General features: G+C 39.0%; 1 long non-coding RNA gene across 1 annotated transcript; it reads right to left on the bottom strand.

Annotated features, from left to right (window-relative positions):
* Positions 1–18,058: 18,058 nt before the first annotated feature.
* Positions 18,059–19,109, bottom strand: LOC110227348. Its single transcript, XR_002331123.1, has 2 exons — positions 18,948–19,109; positions 18,059–18,591 (listed from the first exon to the last, which is right to left on the bottom strand). It is a non-coding gene; the product is annotated as an uncharacterized LOC110227348 (long non-coding RNA).
* Between the last annotated feature and the right edge of the window lie 1,217 nt (positions 19,110–20,326).

Below are 20,326 nucleotides of genomic sequence, written 5' to 3'. Positions count from 1 at the left end.
TTTCCTTTCCTTTTCTTTTATGATGAACACAACCTTTTCTTTCTTTTAACACAACCCAAACCCAGAATTAAGCACCCACCTAGTCCTATCTGGTCCAGATAACGTGAACCAGAACTACATGAGATACTATCCTTGTCGTTACAGACCTAACACTTTCTACCAAGCTCAATCGGAATAAGGCCTCACATTCACACACAAATGATAAATGGCTTGAAAGAAGGTTAAGGCTAAGGGTGGGGAATAACTGCTCCAAAGATGGGAGTCAGCTACTTGGACTAGCAAGAGTGATCAAAAGGTAAAAGAAAGTCCAAGTATTTTAAGGTATCCATGAGTTCATAGCACAATGCACAGCATAATAATTATAAGTCAAAATTCAAGTTCAAATAGATAGGGAATGGCATCAGATCAAAGCGAGTTTCGACTAAAAACAAGAAAGTCAAGCGTTGAATTCAGAAGATGGTGCGGTCTTACTTCAAGTTCAGTCGATTATGCATTAGAGAACTAACAACCTGGGCACTGAGTTCTACTTAGTGAATAAGCATAATTACAAGGTTATAATCATCATAATCTCCAATGCAAATGCATGATGCAACAGCCCTAAGTGAAAGCATACTAAAACAATCCTAAAATGACAATGCAAGCTATATGAACACTCTGTTTTTGTGAAATCATTTTCAAAAAATTTCAAATTTTTATGGTTTTTCTATGCCTTAGATGCAATGATGCAAAATTTGAAATAAGAAAACAAAACACAATGTCAAATACTCCCTGAGCCCTCCCCCAAACTTAAATTACACAGTCCTCTATGTAACAAGCATTTGGAAGAGAGTACTCAGGGCAAACCAACAGAGAAACAAAATGAAATGTGGTATATAGAATGGTGAATTGGAGTTGTTACCTCATGGATGGGTGAAGAAAGAGGTGATTAACCTGGTACTGGTGGGCTTCATGGGCTAACTCGACGTCTCATCGAGCAGGTACGTCGAGTAGGGCTTCGGTTTTGGTTTGGAGTGACACCAAGGGGCAAGCTCGACTTCACGTCGAGGAGGGCAGGTCGAGACAAGGCCACCCATTCTGTTTTGCGCCTTGGCTTCCTTAAAACACTTTATCCTGAGACACTTAAGCAAAAACATCAAAAATAACAAGGAAATAACTAATATTTACAAGGATAGACATGGGATTTCCTCCCAAGTGAGCTTACAAGGATAGACATGGGATTTCCTCCCAAGTGAGCTTGTTTAAAGTCTTTAGCTTGACTTCTCACAGTGAATAAGCTTAGGGTGCATTGTAGAGAGCAAATGAGGTCTCATCTGTTCTGCAGGTGGATGAATCATCTGGCTTAGCAGGCTCTCTTGACAAATATGCAGTTGAGTACTCAATGGCCCTTTTCTCATAGTAAGCTTCTTGTTGATCAACTGGATAGTCTTCTGCTATAGACCATTCTGAAGTGAATTCACTCCCCTTTTGGCTGACCAGAGTGGATGCTTCATCAGTTGGGACGTCCTTGATTGGGAGTGGTACTTGGTTTGTTATCCCATGGAGCTTCTTGATTTGATCATTCAGCTCTCACAGTGCCTGTTAGCTCCCTTATGGCTTTATCCTGCCATTTGGACCTCTCCTTGAGTTCTAACCAACCATCTGGAGCAGAATTGCTAGACTCTAGCAGCTTATCACGATGTTTGGTCGAGCTAGAGTTCTCCAGACGAGTTGTAGGATTGCTCAAATGTATACTCGAGTCAGTTGGTTGAGCATGTGTTGAGCTTGCTTCATATGCCACCTTAACCTCTGTTTCTGGCTCAATCAAGCCTTTTAAGACCTCTGACCCTGCTACTTCCTTGTGTGACTCTAATGACTTACCACAGCTCAAGGTTTCAGTGAGAAGATATCCTGCTTCACCACTCTTAGTCAAAGAAGTTTGTTGGTGATCTTCCTCAGCAACCTCCTCTAGCTATTCATCAGCTAGGCAATCCATTACCTTAACTACGAAGGTCTGTCCTTCAATTGTTGGCTTCCTCGTGGCATCATTGATGTCAAACTTCATTGTGAAATCATTTCCCAGATTAAGATCAATCTTCCCATTCTTAACATCAATGACAGCTCCAGCAGTGGCTAAGAAGGGCCTTCCTAAGATTAAAGGATCTTTTGGTTCATCCATTTCTAGCACTATGAAGTCTGTAGGGATTTCAGCATTTCCAATCTTAATAGGCAAATCTTCTAATAACCCATGAGGAAATCTGATAGACTCATCAGCCAGGATCAAGGAGATGTTGCAAGGTTTATACTTGCTGAAACCCAGTCTCTTGGCCACGGAGAGAGGCATGAGACTTTTAAAAGCACCTAGATCGCAGAGGCAGTTACTGAAGGCTAAAGTGCCTAGAGAGCAAGGTAAAGTAAACGAACCAGGATCTCCCAATTTCTTGGGAATAATCTTCGTTTGGATGATTTCACTGCACTCATGACTCTCCATCCCTTGCACTTCCTTAATTCTCTCCATTACCATGTCTTTGAAGTACTTGTGAGAATCTGGAATCAGCATGAAAGCATCAATGAGAGGCATCCTTAATTCAATCTCCTTGATGTGTTTAGCAAACATGGCTCTGTACTTCTCAATGATATCCCTCTTGAATCTTCCTGGGAATGGTATTTTGGGCTTGTAGGGTGGTGGAACGAAAGCTTTCTTCTTACCCTTATCAACAGTCGGTTTTTCAAGTTGGGGACTCTTAGCTTGATCCCTAGGTACAGCATCTTGGTCAAGCTTAGTGGTGTCATCGACTTGAGTTTCATGCTGAATGAAATCCTCCCCCTCTTGAATCTCACTGTCCTCAGTGACAGGTGCGGGGCTAGGTCGAGTTTGCAGCTCTCGACCACTGCGAAGGTGAATAGCATTAACATGACCTTTTTGATGCTGAATAGCTTTCCCTGGCAGTTGCCCTAGATTCTGAGGCGCAGAAGTATAGGCAAATTGGCTCTCCATGTACTTAATCCTGGAGTTCAAAGCTTCAAACTTGATATTGAGATCATTGAAGGTGCAGTCTACTTTGTTTTGAATCTCAGCCATCTTCTTATCACCAGCTACTTGGCCGTGTAGAATTACAACTTGTGTAATTCCCCGGCAACGACGCCAAATTGATTAAGAGGTTTTTCTATCAATTAATATTTCCTCAAGGTCCAAAAATCACAATCTAATGGTTATCGTTTATAGCACTTAAGGGTCGAATCCACAGGGAACTAGAGATCTAATACACTAAGAATACACAAAATTTCTTAATCTAAGCAAATATAGGATTGGTTTTAAACTAACAACCTAAATGAAATGAAAACGAAAGGAACTAAAATGCAAATGAAATAAACAAACCAAAAGCAATTGACAAAGCTAAACAAGTGTCTAAGCTAAGCAATAACCCATAAACATAAAGCAATAGCAAAATAAATGAGAAAGATGCAATTTATAAAAGTCAACAAAAAGTCAACGAAAGTCAACAAAAAGTCAAAGACGAAAATACTAAATGAATAAGCCTTTGGGTTAAGGTTATTGACTTGGGTGGTCAAAGGATAGTCTATGATGCTAATACAATCAATCATTTGCTAATCCTTAGGTCTAAGATCACTAATTTAAGCTAATCCACTTCCATGGCAATAACTCTACACTAATCAAGCAATTAACATCAATTTCCATTGGCAATCACAAGACTAATATGCATTAATTTCAAGCCTAACTAACCACCTAGCACCCTAATCATCAATTTCCATTGGCTAGGAATGCTAAGCACTCACTAAGTTCTTTCGGGAATTTCATCGAACACCTTCCGGGCATAAAACTTCCTATGATCTAGACTAGCTTAATCAAGACTAATCTAGCACTAAGAGCACCTAGAGAGTAAGGATATATTAAGACTAAGTCCTAAGCATCACAAATCATCACCTAACCACCCTAATCTACTTGACCCAAAAGCTCTAAGAAGACTACTCACTTAAAGCCATGAAAATCCAAGGAGTTGACACTAATCCTTGAAGATTTATGTTAGAAGAAGAGTATAAGAGATAGATAGAAGTTGAATCTAAAGAAATACTTATATAAAAGCCAGAATCACAAAGGTTTGAACTTGATTACAAAGAGAAATTAAGAAAACTAGGCTTAGGTAGCATAAGAAATCTAGAAATTAGGTTTAGACACATTTATAGGAAAAGAAAACGAACCGGGTCGACCCGGAACAAACCGGGTTTTGACCCGGTTTAAGTACCCAATCGACCAGGCAATCGACCAGTCAATCGACCTAGCAATCGACCAATTGGTCGACTGCTTCCTCGATTCCTTCTCGTCCGCGGGTCTGGTTTGGTCCCAATCGACCAGTCAATCGACCAACTGCTCTATTGCTTTCATCCTCCTCTTGATTCTTTGATTCTTCACTTCTTTTAACGCCATTTGCTTCTAAAACTCAATGCTCCACTCCAAGAACCTAAAAGTAAGAAATGCTATGGAAATATGCACCTAAGAACCTAAACAAGAATGCAAAATGATGAAAAACCAAGAGAAACAAAGCTTAAAAAGGAGCAAAAACACAAGATATCAACTCCCCCAAACTTATCTCTTGCTAGTCCTCAAGCAAGGGCTAAGAAATAAGATGGAAAAGAAGTTTGAAAGTGGGGATTCATAGCCACAAAATATCAAACAAAGGATTCAACTCAAAGTCCTTAAAAATAGTTCAAATTTGCTTGAGTCAATCATCATACTCTTTCGTACTTTTCCATACTCATTTCAATGCATGATTCTATTTCAATTTCTAACTATTAGTAAAGACTCACAATCAAATTGAAACATCTCTTTAACATTCATTCAAGTGTTTGGCGCGGTCTCGCAAATGGAAAGTAAATCATTCTTAATCGGTTTTGGTAAAGGTTTTTGGAGGTGGTTTCAAAAGATTCATACTTTGGTGGCTTTCTCTCAAGAAAAGGAATGCTAGACAATCATGAAATCCATCTAAGACCAAGAACAATTTATGTATACAAAGTTAAGCTCTTGTTGTTCTACCCGCCTAAGATGTAAACTCCTATTTCTACTCTCTTTGCGAATTCTTTTCCTCTTCTTTTCTACCCCAAACACTAGACACTTTGGCCTTTTTAAATCACCAACCTCAAGATCACTTTCTTTTTGTAGTCACCTAGGGAAAATTTCTCTTAAATACTTAGCTCTTTTCTATCTCTTTACTTTGTTTTTCTTTGCTCCCATTACTTATAACCTTGTAAATTTTTTTTTCTTTTGGGGAACTAACTTCACACATTTCTTTCTCTTTTAACTTAGAGACTTAGAGCTTTTATTTTAACTTTATTCCCTAGGAACTCTTTATTTGCATGGTCAAACCTTTCTTTTCATTTTTCTTTCTTCCTTTTTCCCAAACCCAATCCCAAATATTCAATCTAACCACCCAACTCTTTCATTCCCAACCTATTAGCTAGTCAAAGGTGTTCAAAAAGCTAGCTAAAACAAGAGCAAAAACTTTGTCGTTCTCAATACTCTCAAGGTTTCAAAATCTATAGCATTTTCAAACAAGAGGCCTCACTCACAATCAATCATAGGTTTGAAAGAAAAGGTTTGAGGTTAAGGGTAGGGAAACCATTCTAAAGGTGAGAATGGCCATTCGGGTTTACAAAAGAGTGGCAAAGTGGATAAGAAAACCCGAATGAGTCTTTTAGACAACCATGAGAATGCATTTAAAATCCATGAGCAAGAAGATTAAAATCAAATTAAGTTCAAATTCATAGAGATGTTTCAAAGTCATGTAAGCTTCACACAAGTAGAAATTGCTTTTGAAAAACGCAAAGGTCTAAGTATGAACTATGATTAAGGGCTTTAAGTTCAATCCTAAGCTTGAATTTCTACAAGGTAATTGAATCATTAACCCCTATGCATATGCAAATGCAACTAAATGCTTCTAGACTCAATATTAGAACAAAAAAAAAAATGAATATGCAAAGCTACATGATTCTTTTTGGATTTTTCAAAATTTTCAAATTTTTTTGATTTTTTTCTCAAAACATAGCTATTGACAATGCAAGACTCAAAAGGATGAAATCAAAATAGAACACAATGTTAGATGGTTAGTCTCTCCCCCAAACTTATTTCACACCGTCTCGGTGTGAAGAAAAATATGAGAAAAAGACTAACGAAATAGAGAATGCAAAAGACGAGAAAAATAAAACTATGTACAAGGATTTGGAGTGGTACCTCTAGTAATGAAAGAAGCTTGAGGAATCTATGGAATAGAGTGAGATGAATCCATGTATCACCCGGATCATATTCATCATAGTACCATCCCCTAAACTTTTTCATCCTAATCTCCTCAAAGAGTACCTTCCTCGGTTCATCAATGCTCATTTCATTGGTGGAGATTGTACCAAGATGCTTTCGGACCATGTATTCAAAAACCAAAACACCTTCACAAGGATCTTCAAATGTTTTTCCAACCACACCTAATCTTTTCTCATTGCTCTTGGTTGAATAACTAAAGATTGCCACGGGTTCAACTTGTTTTTCATATCTCACTACAAGATTCTCATCAACCGTGCATTCAAGAAGCAATTCAAATTCTCTTATAGACTCTTTGGCTTCTTGGAGGAATTCATCCTTGATTTGAGCATTTTCCTCAAAAACTTCTCCAATATCATTGGGAAGCACCTCTTTTGTCTTGGTTTCGCTAAGAGGAATGCATTCTTCTTCTTGTTCCTCGATCCATCGTGTAAGGTTGGTGTTGATAGGCTCCACATGTGTTGTCTCAAAAACCCTTGAACCTTGAGTCCAAGCACCTATCTCGGTGTCAATCATGCGAAGACTCTCATTATACTTCTCTTGCTCTTCCAAAATCAACTTCAACAAGTTGTAATTCTCTTCTTCATTAGAGAATTAATATTATAGCTTGTACCCCTATTTATAGGAAATACTAGGTTGCCCTAATTGGCTACAGGACAAAATAGAGAGTCAGCGGAGACCAGCTCGACGTGACGTCGAGCCTGCCACGTCGAGTCCGTGTGATCTTCAAAGGTGGCGTCTTGACGTCCAACTCGACGTGACATCGAGTCCGTCTGGTCGATTCTGCTCCCAGTCTGCTTCTTGGTGTCCTACTCGACGTGTCAAATTGATAATAAGATTTTGTCTCTCTAACAAGTATCAATCCCTAATACACATGTCATTGTAGTATATTAGGTTATCAATCCAATCTCAGTGTGACTGCAAGCATTCAAGATATGAAACAGAAAGCAAATAAGTCAAGCCAATTATGAAACGGTTTTGTGTGTTTCTATTGATCCTAAGCAACCAATTTAACATGCAAATACCGAATTTAAAAGCGTAAAAAGAGAACTAAACAGCAAGTAAACAAGGACAAGAAGTAAACTAAAGACCAGAAACTATCATGCAAAAGCTTTGGAAAAGAAACTAACAACCTAACAATGCAGAGAAGCGCTCTAGGCCTAACAGGTCGAGTAGAACACAAAGACTAACAGAAACAAGATTTAAACAATCAATAGAGATAAAAGGGTCCTGAGGAATGGGGTAATCGATTATAGCAGTCTCCTTAGTCTATCTAGGTGGTTAACAAACTCAATCAAGCTATCCCTAGACAATAGATTCGAATACAAATCAATCCATTCCCGTGACAGAGATTCTCAAGCTAAATCACTTTCATACTCAATTCTCATTGAAGAAATATAACCTAGCAGGCATTATGATTCAATCTAATATAGTCAATAAGCATTCTAAACATCCAATCTCTTGGGCTAGAGTATGCAAATCTCTGGAAAAGTTGGTTCAGACATTTCATCAAACACCTTGTGGGTGTGGAAATGTCTGAGATCGATTTCCAATTGATCAGAGAAGAAATAGCATTAAGATCTACTAAACCAGAAGGGAAATCAAGCAATTCTACACTTAACCACCAAAATATACTAAGGATTCTACACCTAATCTAACCCATCCTCAAGAACCCTAATCCACTACTCAAGAACACTGAAGAACATCATGCATAAAAACCCAGAAAACGTTTCAAACCCAGAAACCATTGAAAAGCAAGTATGTTATAGATAAGAGACAGATCTACAACTTTGATGAAGAAAAGAAATCCAAAAACTCAAAGGATCAACAGGAAAAACGATTACAAAAACTAGGGTTTATGAGAGAACAGCGGAAAATCTGCTGGGTAAAAGGAATATCCCCTGGACAATAGCATGTACCCCTATTTATAGGAAATACTAGGTTGCCCTAATTGGCTACAGGACAAAATAGAGAGTCGGCGGAGACCAGCTCGACGTGACGTCGAGCCTGCCACGTCGAGTCCGTGTGATCTTCAAAGGTGGCGCCTTGACGTCCAACTCGACGTGACATCGAGTCCGTCTGGTCGAGTCTGCTCCCAGTCTGCTTCTTGGCGTCCTACTCGACGTGTCATCGAGTCCATATGGTCGAGTCTGCTCCCAGGCGGCTTCCTGGCGTCCTACTCGACGTGAAGTCGAGCCATGATGTCGAGTCTGGTCCTGGGTGATCTTGAACGACTTCATTCCTCTCCAATTCGATCCAAAGTCTAGCTCCAAGGTCGTGTTGGTTCCTCCTTGCTCCATTAAGTCCCAAATAAGCTCCAAAGTACCTAAAACTCATCCAATATGCAACATGCTATGCCATGCAATGCAAATCGTACTAAGTGATGAAAATCTTATGAAAAAGAACTATTAATGCAATGAAACAGAGAGGAAACTAAGCTAAATGCATAAGAAATGTGTGCTAAAAAGAGGTAAAATACAAAGATATCAACTCCCCCAAACTTAGCTCTTGCTTGCCCTCAAGCAAACAGATAGAACCAAGCTGGAGAAGAGGTTTGAAGGTGGAGACTCAGAACCAAAACATGCATATAGAGTAAGTGAATTCAATGTCCAGGTTGCTAATTCTAGAGTGCAAGGTTGACTGATCTCTACTTAAAAACATTAGCCATCTCCTTCACATCTCAACCTAACTTCTGCCTTAATCAAATCAAGCATTCAAATCTGCACATTCCCTTTAACATTTATTAAGTAGGAACCGTGAATCATACTATACAATGGATATGAACACATTTGGTTAAAGGGTAAAGGTTTAGAGACAAAGATGGTCCCTTAAAGATCTGGTTTAAATCGCAACAGGGGATCACTCAAGAATGATTGAGCTTTAGTAGAATGCTAAAGGTGAGTATCAAGTTATGCATACAAGGATAAAACCCCATCTACCCAGAATGTAATCAATATCAACTCAAATGGAGGTCCTATTTCTAATCCCAGAACATGAACTTAACTCTACCCTTTTGCACTCCAAACAGTTACATACTTTTACTCACATCATTCCTTTCTTTTCTTTGCTTTTCTATCCTAGGAGAAGCTTTCTTACTTTGCTCTGTCTAGCGGATTAGGATTCTTTAACAACTAGGGTTCCCTTTTCTTTCTTCTTATAAACACAAGGCTTTTGCCCAATCTCTTTAAGCTATTTACAGAACCCTTTTTACTTTTCTTTAGCACACCCAAATCCTTTACTAGACTTCTCTTACTTTAGCTACTTCTCCTTAGGACTCTTTTCCCTTTCCTTTTCTTTCAATGATGAACACAACCTTTTCTTTCTTTTAAACACAACCCAAACCCAGAATTAAGCACCCACCTAGTCCTATCTGGTCCAGATAACGTGAACCAGAACTACATGAGATACTATCCTTGTCGTTACAGACCTAACACTTTCTACCAAGCTCAATCGGAATAAGGCCTCACATTCACACACAAATGATACATGGCTTGAAAGAAGGTTAAGGCTAAGGGTGGGGAATAACTGCTCCAAAGATGGGAGTCAACTACTTGGACTAGCAAGAGTGATCAAAAGGTAAAAGAAAGTCCAAGTATTTTAAGGTATCCATGAGTTCATAGCACAATGCACAGCATGATAATTATAAGTCAAAATTCAAGTTCAAATAGATAGGGAATGGCATCAGATCAAAGCGAGATTCGACTAAAAACAAGAAAGTCAAGCGTTGAATTCAAAAGATGGTGCGGTCTTACTTCAAGTTCAATCGATTATGCATTAGAGAACTAACAACCAGGGCACTGAGTTCTACTTAGTGAATAAGCATATTTACAAGGTTATAATCATCCCTAAGTGAAATCATGATGCAACAGCCCTAAGTGAAAGCATACTAAAACAATCCTAAAATGACAATGCAAGCTATATGAACACTCTATTTTTGTGAAATCATTTTCAAAAAATTTCAAATTTTTATGGTTTTTCTATGCCATAGATGCAATGATGCAAAATTTGAAACAAGAAAACAAAACACAATGTCAAATACTTCTTGGACTCTCCCCCAAACTTAAATTACACAGTCCCTTGTGTAATAAAAATTCAGAAGAGAGCTCAAGAGAAACAAACAGCTAAACAGAAAAACACACAAATGCAATGAAATAATACAATGGTTTAGGGATGAGTGATACTTTGGGTTTAGGCGAAGTAGTGGTCGAGGAACTCATCCATGCTCTCCTGCGTGTAAGAAGGAGTTGTGCTTGACTCTAGAGGTTCCTGCTCGTTGTCAAAGCCCGTCTGCGTCTGAGAAGGATTGGTTGGCTCTGGAGCAGGCTGCTCGACGTGCAGAGTCGACGTGTCATCGAGCTCCATGGTCGAGTCTGCCTCTAGGCTTGGCCGCTGAACCTTCCGCTTATTGCGATGCCTTTGCGAATGTCTAGGGAGTTATGCAGACTCCTCTTGGCTTTCCCTCTGGCGCGGTTCAAAGGATGAATATCTGGGAGGATCAGCCTTTACCGGGTGTCTTGGAGCCATGCTTGTGGAACCGCTTCTCCGCAAAGTACCTCTCTCTTCTGATGATGGTGGCGAATGCTTGGACTTCTTTTGCAGCTCCGTGATCTGAATCGCCATCTTCTTCACCATTGTGGTCAATGAGTCTACCTTCTTTGACAATCCTCGCATTGCCTTCCCCTGAAACTTTCCCAATCCTTGCAGGAGTCTTATGCGCTTGTGAGCTTCTCTCTCGCTCTTGGTCTGCCTAGGGGCTTTGTATTCCTCGAAGAAGAACCGCTCTGGTGCATAATCATCAGGGGCGTCTTGGGTTTGCTCCTGGTAGTCCTCGTGCATTGCTTGAGGCGGTGGAGAGGCAGGTGCGATTTGTGAATCGTAGAGAATGAAGGATGGTGGCCCGAAGTCGATGTTCTCACCAGCCCTAATCGTAGTGTGATTCGTGCATGGTAGAAGCAGCCTAGAATTCCCTTCTTCAGGGTGGTTGAACACATAGAGCAACACGCCTTCAAGAGCTGTTTTATCAAGGTAGCCTTTCTTCCTTAGGTATGCCATATCGATCCAATTTGGGGAAGCGTCTCCTGTTCCCACGTCTATACCCGCAGCTACCAGAATCGGTGTCAGAATTCCGCCAATGGTCAAGCTTCCCTTGCGCCCTGACCTATGCATTGTTGCAGCATAGTCCTTGTATCCCAATAAATGATCCAAGAACACGGCTATTAGAGGGGCGTTTCCTCTATCTCCCACCATTTCTGCTCCATCTCTAGTGTTTCTTAAGGTGAATAGGAGAGCTAAGTCCAGAAGCTGCAGCTCGCCTTCGCTTATGGTACCGGTGATCTTCTTTGCAAAGAACATGCTAGCAATGGACTGATGTAGATACCTCACCACTAGGCTTCTAATAGAGGAACTCTTGCTTTTCGAAGGTATGTAATCTCCAGGTCCAGCTATCGTCTTCCACAAGGCTTGAAGTTCGCGTTTATCGAAATCTTGCACCAATCCCTCTTTGCTCGGGAATCCATACAGGAGATTAAGCTCCCTAATCGTTAGCGAGTAGTCTCTTCCCTTGACAGAGAATGTGATGTATCCAAAACCTCTCCCATTCTCTTCTTCTTGATCATCCGCGTAGAAGTGTACGTTGAGAGTAGCTAGGAGCTGGCAGGTCTCCACTTGATAACCCTCAAAACTATACCCCAGGAAGGTTTTTAAACCGCACATCTCAGCAAGGTAGTCCACATCTTCAGCAATTCCCAAAGCAGCCATCGTTTCTCGATGAGGATGTCTTGTGCCTTCGAAATTCAGTGACTTTAGGTAGGCATAGTACTCCTCAGGAGTAGGAGGCTTCTTCTTCGTTCTATCCCTTTTGGCGGGCTTTGCAGGTTTGATCTCTTCTTCCATTTCAACAGCCTCTTTTTCCTCCATTTCAACAGCCTCTTCTTCAGGTGTGGCTTCGAAATCTGCTTCCTTAATCCTCTTACCGCGGCTTATCTCTCTTCTCCTTCTGGCCAAACGTTCAGCCTCGTCCTCTCTTGAACTCGAGGAGCCTCCTCGACGTTCTAACCCATCCTCAAGAACCCTAATCCACTACTCAAGAACACTGAAGAACATCATGCATAAAAACCCAGAAAACGTTTCAAACCCAGAAATCATTGAAAAGCAAGTATGTTATAGATAAGAGTCAGATCTACAACTTTGATGAAGAAAAGAAATGCAAAAACTCAAAGGATCAACAGGAAAAATGATTACAAAAACTAGGGTTTATGAGAGAACAAAGGAATATCTGCTGGGTAAAAGGAATATCCAGCACACATTACCACCTTCAAACCTCTTCTCCAGCTTGGTTCTATCTGTTTGCTTGAGGGCAAGCAAGAGCTAAGTTTGGGGGAGTTGATATCTCTGTATTTTACCTCTTTTTAGCACACATTTCTTATGCATTTAGCTTAGTTTCCTCTCTGTTTCATTGCATTAATAGTCCTTTTTCATAACATTTTCATCACTTAGTACGATTTGCATTGCATGGCATAGCATGTTGCATATTGGATGAGTTTCAGGTATTTTGGAGCTTATTTGGGACTTAACGGAGCAAGGAGGAACTAACACGACCTTGGAGCTAGACTTGGGATCGAATTGGAGAGGAACAAAGTCGTTCAAGATCACCCAGGAGCAGACTCGACGTCATGGCTCGACGTCACGTCGAGTAGGACGCCAGGAAGCCGCCTGGGAGCAGACTCGACCACGCAGGCTCGACGACACGTCGAGTAGGACGCCAGGAAGCCGCCTGAGAGCAGACTCGACCACGCAGGCTCGACGTCACGTCGAGTTGGAAACCAAGGCGCCACCTTTGAGAATCACATGGACTCGACGTGGCAGGCTCGACGTCACGTCGAGCTGGTCTCCGCCGACTCTCTATTTTGTCCTGTAGCCAATTAAGGCAACCTAGTATTTCCTATAAATAGGGGTACATGCTATTACCCAGCGGATATTCCTTTTACCCAGCAGATATTCCGCTGCTCTCTCATAAACCCTAGTTTTTGTAATCGTTTTTCCTGTTGATCCTTTGAGTTTTTGCATTTCTTTTCTTCATCAAAGTTGTAGATCTGTCTCTTATCTATAACATACTTGCTTTTCAATGATTTCTGGGTTTGAAACGTTTTCTGGGTTTTTATGCATGATGTTCTTCAGTGTTCTTGAGTTGTGGATTAGGGTTCTTGAGGATGGGATAGATTAGGTGTGGAATCCTTAGTATATTTAGGTGGTTAAGTGTAGAATTGCTTGATTTCCCTTCTGGTTTAGTAGATCTTAATGCTATTTCCTCTCTGATCAATTGGAAATCAATCTCAGACATTTCCACACCCAAAAGGTGTTTGATGAAATGTCTGAACAAACTTTTCCAGAGATTTGCATACTCTAGCCCAAGAGATTGGATGTTTAGAATGCTTATTGACTCTATTAGATTGAATCTTAATGCCTGCTAGGTTATATTTCTTCAATGAGAATTGAGTATGAAAGTGATTTAGCTTGAGAATCTCTGTCACGAGAGTGGATTGATTTGTATTCGAATCTATTGTCTAGGGATAGCTTGATTGAGTTTGTTAACCACCTAGATAGACTAAGGAGACTGCTATAATCGATTACCCCATTCCTCAGGACCCTTTTATCTCTATTGATTGTTTAAATCTTGTTTCTGTTAGTCTTTGTGTTCTACTCGACCTGTTAGGCCTAGAGCGCTTCTCTGCATTGTTAGGTTGTTAGTTTCTTTTCCAAAGCTTTTGCATGATAGTTTCTGGTCTTTAGTTTACTTCTTGTTCTTGTTTACTTGCTGTTTAGTTCTCTTTTTATGGTTTTAAATCCGGTATTTGCATGTTAAATTGGTTGCTTAGGATCAATAGAAACACACAAAACCCTTTCACAATTGGCTTGACTTATTTGCTTTCTGTTCCATATCTTGAATGCTTGCAGTCACACTGAGATTGGATTGATAACCTAATATACTACAATGGCATGTGTATTAGGGATTGATACTTGTTAGATAGAGAAAATTCTACTATCAACTCCTATGTCAATATAGAAGTCCTATATATGTACACATGTTGGTGTTAGTATAACAACCCGCTCCCATAATATAGGACTAAATTGTTTTGAAAATAATAATATGGCCCATTAAGGCCCAACCACGTGTTTGAGAGTTTTGACGTGTAAATGTGCATGTGGTTACATATAAACACTTAGGGGATGTGCAGTGGTGGGTTCTCAAAAGAGTTCTCAACAATATAAAAAAATAAAAATAATAAAAAGTAGGAGAGAGGGATGAGAATCAATTCTCAAATGAGAACTCTTGAGAACCCTGTGAGACTTAGATCTATTAGATCTGTATTAAAATAATCCCTTGAGATCATCACCATGTTAGATCTGTGATTGGGAGAGAGAGAGAGAAAGAGAGAGAGAGAGAGATAGAGAGAGTTGAGATCGCAGCCCGAAGAGAAGCATCGTCGTCGTCGTCAACCCGTGAGGAAGAAGACACGAACTATCATTGTTCATAAGTCACCACCATCAACCACCGCCGTTCACCCCAACCACAGCCACCGTGTGTCACCTGAATTTGCAACCATCACCGGATGTTAGCCGCTGTTAACGAAACAGTCGTAGTCCATTGGCGAGGCCGTTAAGGGTAAGGAAACCCTAGATTTATTATGTAACTTGCGCAGAAAATTTATGGCTTTGATTTATGATATGTTGATTTTTTTGCTTATGATTGTTGAGCCGTGAGGATATAACCTTCGTGAGCTTAAACTGTCTCGTCTAGCCGTCAAGAAGATCCGTGGAGAGTAATTGCCGAGAAAGGTAAACGGCGAAGCTAAACCCTCTTGTGTCGTTGTTGTTGTGTTGTTATTAAACTGTGGTACTAAGAGCATGATTAACAATGATATCTTAAAAATGGTTCTTAGAAGTATTAAAGTAATAATATTACATGTGGTTGGTTCTTAAGGTTAGTTTTGGGTTTTAGCTAAGCCACTTTTCTTAGTTTTGGGTCTTAGCTAAGCCACATTTCTTACTTAAGAACTCTTTAAAATCTTACTTAAGAACTCTTTAAAATACCCTTGTTAATGGTGGTCTAAACCAGCCTAAACCGCAGAGATTAGTAAGATTGTTTTCTCTCGGGCACGAACATCGAGGCATCTTTTCCGTTAACGTCTACCGACGTCGGCGTAGCTTTTGCTCCCCGGCGTCGGGATTCTCTTAGCTCGGCTCTTTTGCGATTCGACTTCAGTTTATCTGTCTTCCTTTCTTCGAAAATTTTCCCCATTTTTAGTCTTTTTTGTATCTTTCTCGAACCTTCTCGAACCCTTTGAATCCCGAAAACCACTCATTAAGACCATCTCCAATGTCCAACTCTATTTTTTTCTTTATTTTAGAGTTGACTCTATTTTAGAGACATTTTGCTCTAATGTATGTCTCTAAAATAGAGTTTCCTCTAAAATAGAGAAAAATATAGAGTAATCTTCTTTTTTACTCTATATATAGAGTAATCTCTACATTTTTCCTCTATTTTAGAGCTAACTCTATTTTAAAGGCATACAATGGAGCAAAATCAACAATATTTCCTCTAAAATAGAGTCATCTCTAAAATAGAGGAAAAAATGAAGTTGGGCATTGGAGATGCTCTAAACAGCAACAAAGGACAAAGGTGGATTCCGGCGAACTCCCACCTCTTCTCTTTGCTCGCTGCATCATTGAAGGCGGATCCAAAGACCATCGCTACGCTCTCAACTCGATTTGGAACTCTGTTTCCCCCTGAAGAAACCTCAACCTGAGCTTCGTTGATGGCAAGAGATCTCTCTCTTGGACCATCAGTTGTGCCATGCCCGGTGGAGACGTCGACAGCGCACGACGATTCCTTCTTCAGGGCAACGGGTCTTCCTCCTAGAAAAGCTTTGTCTTGTTGTATCTCTGCCTTCGCCGCGGACTTCGTCTATAGCCTGTTATCGTTGAATCACCTTTCGTCGGAGATACATATTCCACAGCAAATTTCTCCTTCATCTCAGTTCAGCCGCCGCACTAGCTCTCCACCTTGGTCTGCAATTACGAGATTAGGGTTTTCTCTGGTGGGCCTTGTCCCCAGTTTCGGCCCAATATCACTTATGAAGCGCAAGCCCAACTCTATTAAATCCAGGTCTGCTCCAATCGGGATTTAAATCTCTCCAGCCCTTTTTGGGGAAATCAATTTTTGGAAAACCCCTCTTTATTCTCACTACCCCCTCTCCTTCCCAATTTTTTCATAAACCAATTCTACCCCTTATCTCTTTAATTCTACATTTAATTTAATACCAACACATTTTTTATTCAACCAATCAAAAACTTTCTCTCTCTTCTCTCATTAAAAAAACAAACCTACTAAATATCTCACCTTTTACGATATTAAACCCTACGAGACTTGTAGATTTGGGACAAATGGAACCACTGTGTACAACTCAGTAGAATATTTACGGAAACCCTAAGTTTGGTGCAACTGGGACAAATGTGTACAACTATGTTGATGGTCTGCTACGGAAGTTGTGAAATTATAGGCCGTTTTTTCTCTCTGTCTTTTTCAGGGACAATGAAAAGGAATTCAGTCATACCCTTTGCTTATGACGGATACTATACAAGTATTGGAGAAGATGTACATTGGATTTCTAATGGAGAAGATGAAGAAGTGCATTCTTTTCTTATGAATAAATCGAAAGGAGGACTATCCGGTTCTCCATAATAGTCAATGGGTTCTTTCTGAGGAGATTATGAGGTAAAACAAGGAAGAAGACAAGAAACAAGATTCATCTCCGTTGGAGAACATAGAGGAAGAGGACGTAAGAAGAGGTCGCATGGATCGAGCGGTTTGGGCGAGTGGTTTCCCAATGATGGTGACGTTGATGGAGACGATGCGGGTGACCAAGGTTGATTTATGAGTGCTATTTATTAGGATAATTTAAAAAACGATATTGTTTGTATTGGTTTTGTTTATGAAACTTATATGTTCTGTGTTGTACAACTAAGTTTTATGAGTGCTATTTATTAGGATAATTTAAGAAACGATATTGTCGTAGCTGTGCAAATTAAGTTGTTCAGTCTTGGTACAACTAAGTACAACAGGTACAACTAAGGTCTATTGCCTTGGCCAATTTTATAATATGAAAAATTAAAACCAAATTGAAAAACCTAAAAAAATGCATACACGATGGTAATGAAACTACACAACAAGTTTTTGACAAAAAATTTCAAAATTTTCTAAAATAATGAAATTCTTACATAAAATCCCACATTCATACACTAACAACCTTATACTTCATGGTTACTTTGTAGTTTTGAACTAAAATTTTATAAATTTTTGAAATACTTGTATTTTGATAAATATAAATACACAGATACAAAGTAATGGTATTTTTATGAGGCAATACCATCGGTTCCACCCACAAAAATTAAACTAGAGTTGATAACAACTAGATTTACTAAATTCTCTATATTGCACAACTATGAGCAAAAATGTGCAACCGGGTACAATTGTACAACTATGAACAAATTTGTACTATTTTTAATTATTTTTTTCAAAATAACGGCGTCAGGTAAGCTATTTGTCAGATTTTTTTAGATATTTTGAGATATCTTTAGATTCTTTCAGATATTTTCAGATATTTAACTGTTTTTTTTAATAAAAGCCCTTACAACCTACATATTTGTCAGATTTTTTGAAAAATTAAGATTTTTTTTTGGTTCAAAACTCTTAGATTATATTCAATACATAGATTCATACATAAAAATATTAAGATTCAGATTCAAAGATACATACATAATTAGATAGGTTTTTTAACCAAAAAACATAAACCCAGAAACATAGTTGTACCTGATCGTACCAGTTGTACCTAAACAATTAGCTTCATACATAACCTTAGAAACCAAAATACATCCGAACAATTGTACCTAAACACTTAGATTTATAAACCCAGATACATAGTTGTACCTGTTCGTATCAGTTGTACCTAAACACTTAGATTCATACATAACCTTAGAAACCAAAACACAATCCGAACATTTGTACCTAAAGCCAAAACACCAACACAGTGGTATCAAAAACCATACAATATATCTAAAACCACCAAGAGACCTTCTTCTTCTCCTTCGATCTCCATCTTCATCTTTTCTTCCGTATACGGTTCGTTGACATGAATTGAAGGCTTAACTATCCTTTTCGGTGCCAACTAACATTTCTTCTTAGAACATTGCTTAAATCTTTGTTTTGCATACTCTCATAATCTCATCATCTAAACAAAAAGAGATAAATAAGCAATCCAAACACAAATTCACACAATCTCATTATCTATCTACATAATTATAAGAGATAAAGTTTGTTTTCAACACATTTCAAATCTGAATCCGAAATCCGAAACACATTTAAACACATTTTGAATCTATCTAAGGGAAAAATTCAAACCCAAAAATAGAAATAAATTCAAGTTTGAAATTTGGGCCAAATTCATATTCGAACATTCAATATCCGAAAACAAGGACAAATTCAAATCTGAAAATCCATCACTTTCACAAAACAAAACCCAACTCAATCCATCCAAAATATAAATCAAACAAAAGAACGAACGAGAATGGAGAATTCGTAGCTTACAAAGAGAGGACACGGACGAACATGAATTTGGATTTCTCACGGTGGATTTCCAACGAGAAGAAAGAAGAATGAAGATCGAAAAAAGGAGAGAAAAGGGAAGAAGAGGAGGTTTGCCGGAGACGAGAGTAGAGTAGAGCTCCGAGAGAAGAACGACGGAGGGATTTGGTGGGTTCTTCAAGTTTGTCGTTCTTCAAGAGAGAAAAAAAAATTAATGTTAGGGATTCAGACGTCGATTTTGAGGATTTGGGATTAAAAGATCCAACAATGAGATCCAATATATGTGGATAGAGATCCAAACTTAGGTTGGGTCTGTAATTATGTCTAAAAGCTTAGATTTTATTGTCTTTTACTAAATATTTGATTTAAAATAAATAAATAAATAAAAGAAATTTATAACGGGGGCTAAGTAGAGAATCTTTCAAGGAGAGGGGGCCGATTAGATTAAAATCCCTCCAATCGTTATTTTGTCAATCTTTAGACGATGCTTGTGTCGACATTATGCTTTCAATGGTCAAGGACTCCATCTGAGACACCTTCTTTGCTTTGGATTAACAATTATTCTCTTAGAACCCTGGTTTTTGCTTCAACAACGGCTGTGATCTTTGATTCCAATTGTTTGAAGTCTTTTGGTTTGTTGGTCCTAAACTCAAATTGTCAAGAGTTTTGAAGACAGTCATGGAAGATCTGTGACTAATTCTCACTCTATAACAATCTTAGCTAACGACTTCAAGCAACGCGCATTCACCATCACTTTTAAGAACTCGATCCTGCTCTCCCATGAAGATGTAGATTGCTATAAGAGAGATCCTGAGCCTCTGTTTTGTTTTTCAAAGCAAGCTTTACTCGACTATAAAACCGTAGTCTCCCGAATCTCAGCCAGTGTAATACTCCGAGTAGACCTTCTCGTGCCGGCGAGAACTACGGCTTTGATTTTTTCATCAACGTCACTTCGTCTTTTGACCATGACCATCTTGTCATCCATGGATTTGTTCGTGGAAATTTTTTCGACAAACCGTGATCTCACATGTACCAAAACGCTTCATAGCCTTTGTTTCAAGGCTCTCATGGAATCCTTGTCGATCTACCTTATCTATCTTTTTGTGGCATTGGGGAATGTCCATTATGCTTTAAATTTTGGGATCTTCGAATCCTTCTCTATGTACTTGGAGTTATTTGAATGAATGAAAACAAGTAGTTTGTACAAAAAAAAAAACCAGCTAAACCAAGAAATCATATACTCCTTCACTTTCATAATAAGTGTGTATAAGGTTTTTGCACACATATTAAGAAAACAATTAAATTTTCTGTTTTACCTATTATATATATATTTTATTATTGTTTCATTGGTCAATACATTAAATTAGTAGGGACAAAATTGG

This window comes from Arabidopsis lyrata (assembly GCF_000004255.2).
Source record: "Arabidopsis lyrata subsp. lyrata unplaced genomic scaffold ARALYscaffold_6, whole genome shotgun sequence".
In the NCBI taxonomy this organism is placed as follows: domain Eukaryota; kingdom Viridiplantae; phylum Streptophyta; class Magnoliopsida; order Brassicales; family Brassicaceae; genus Arabidopsis; species Arabidopsis lyrata.
The sequence above is the reverse complement of the archived record's forward strand: the minus strand, read 5'-3'. Positions and strand labels throughout refer to the sequence as shown.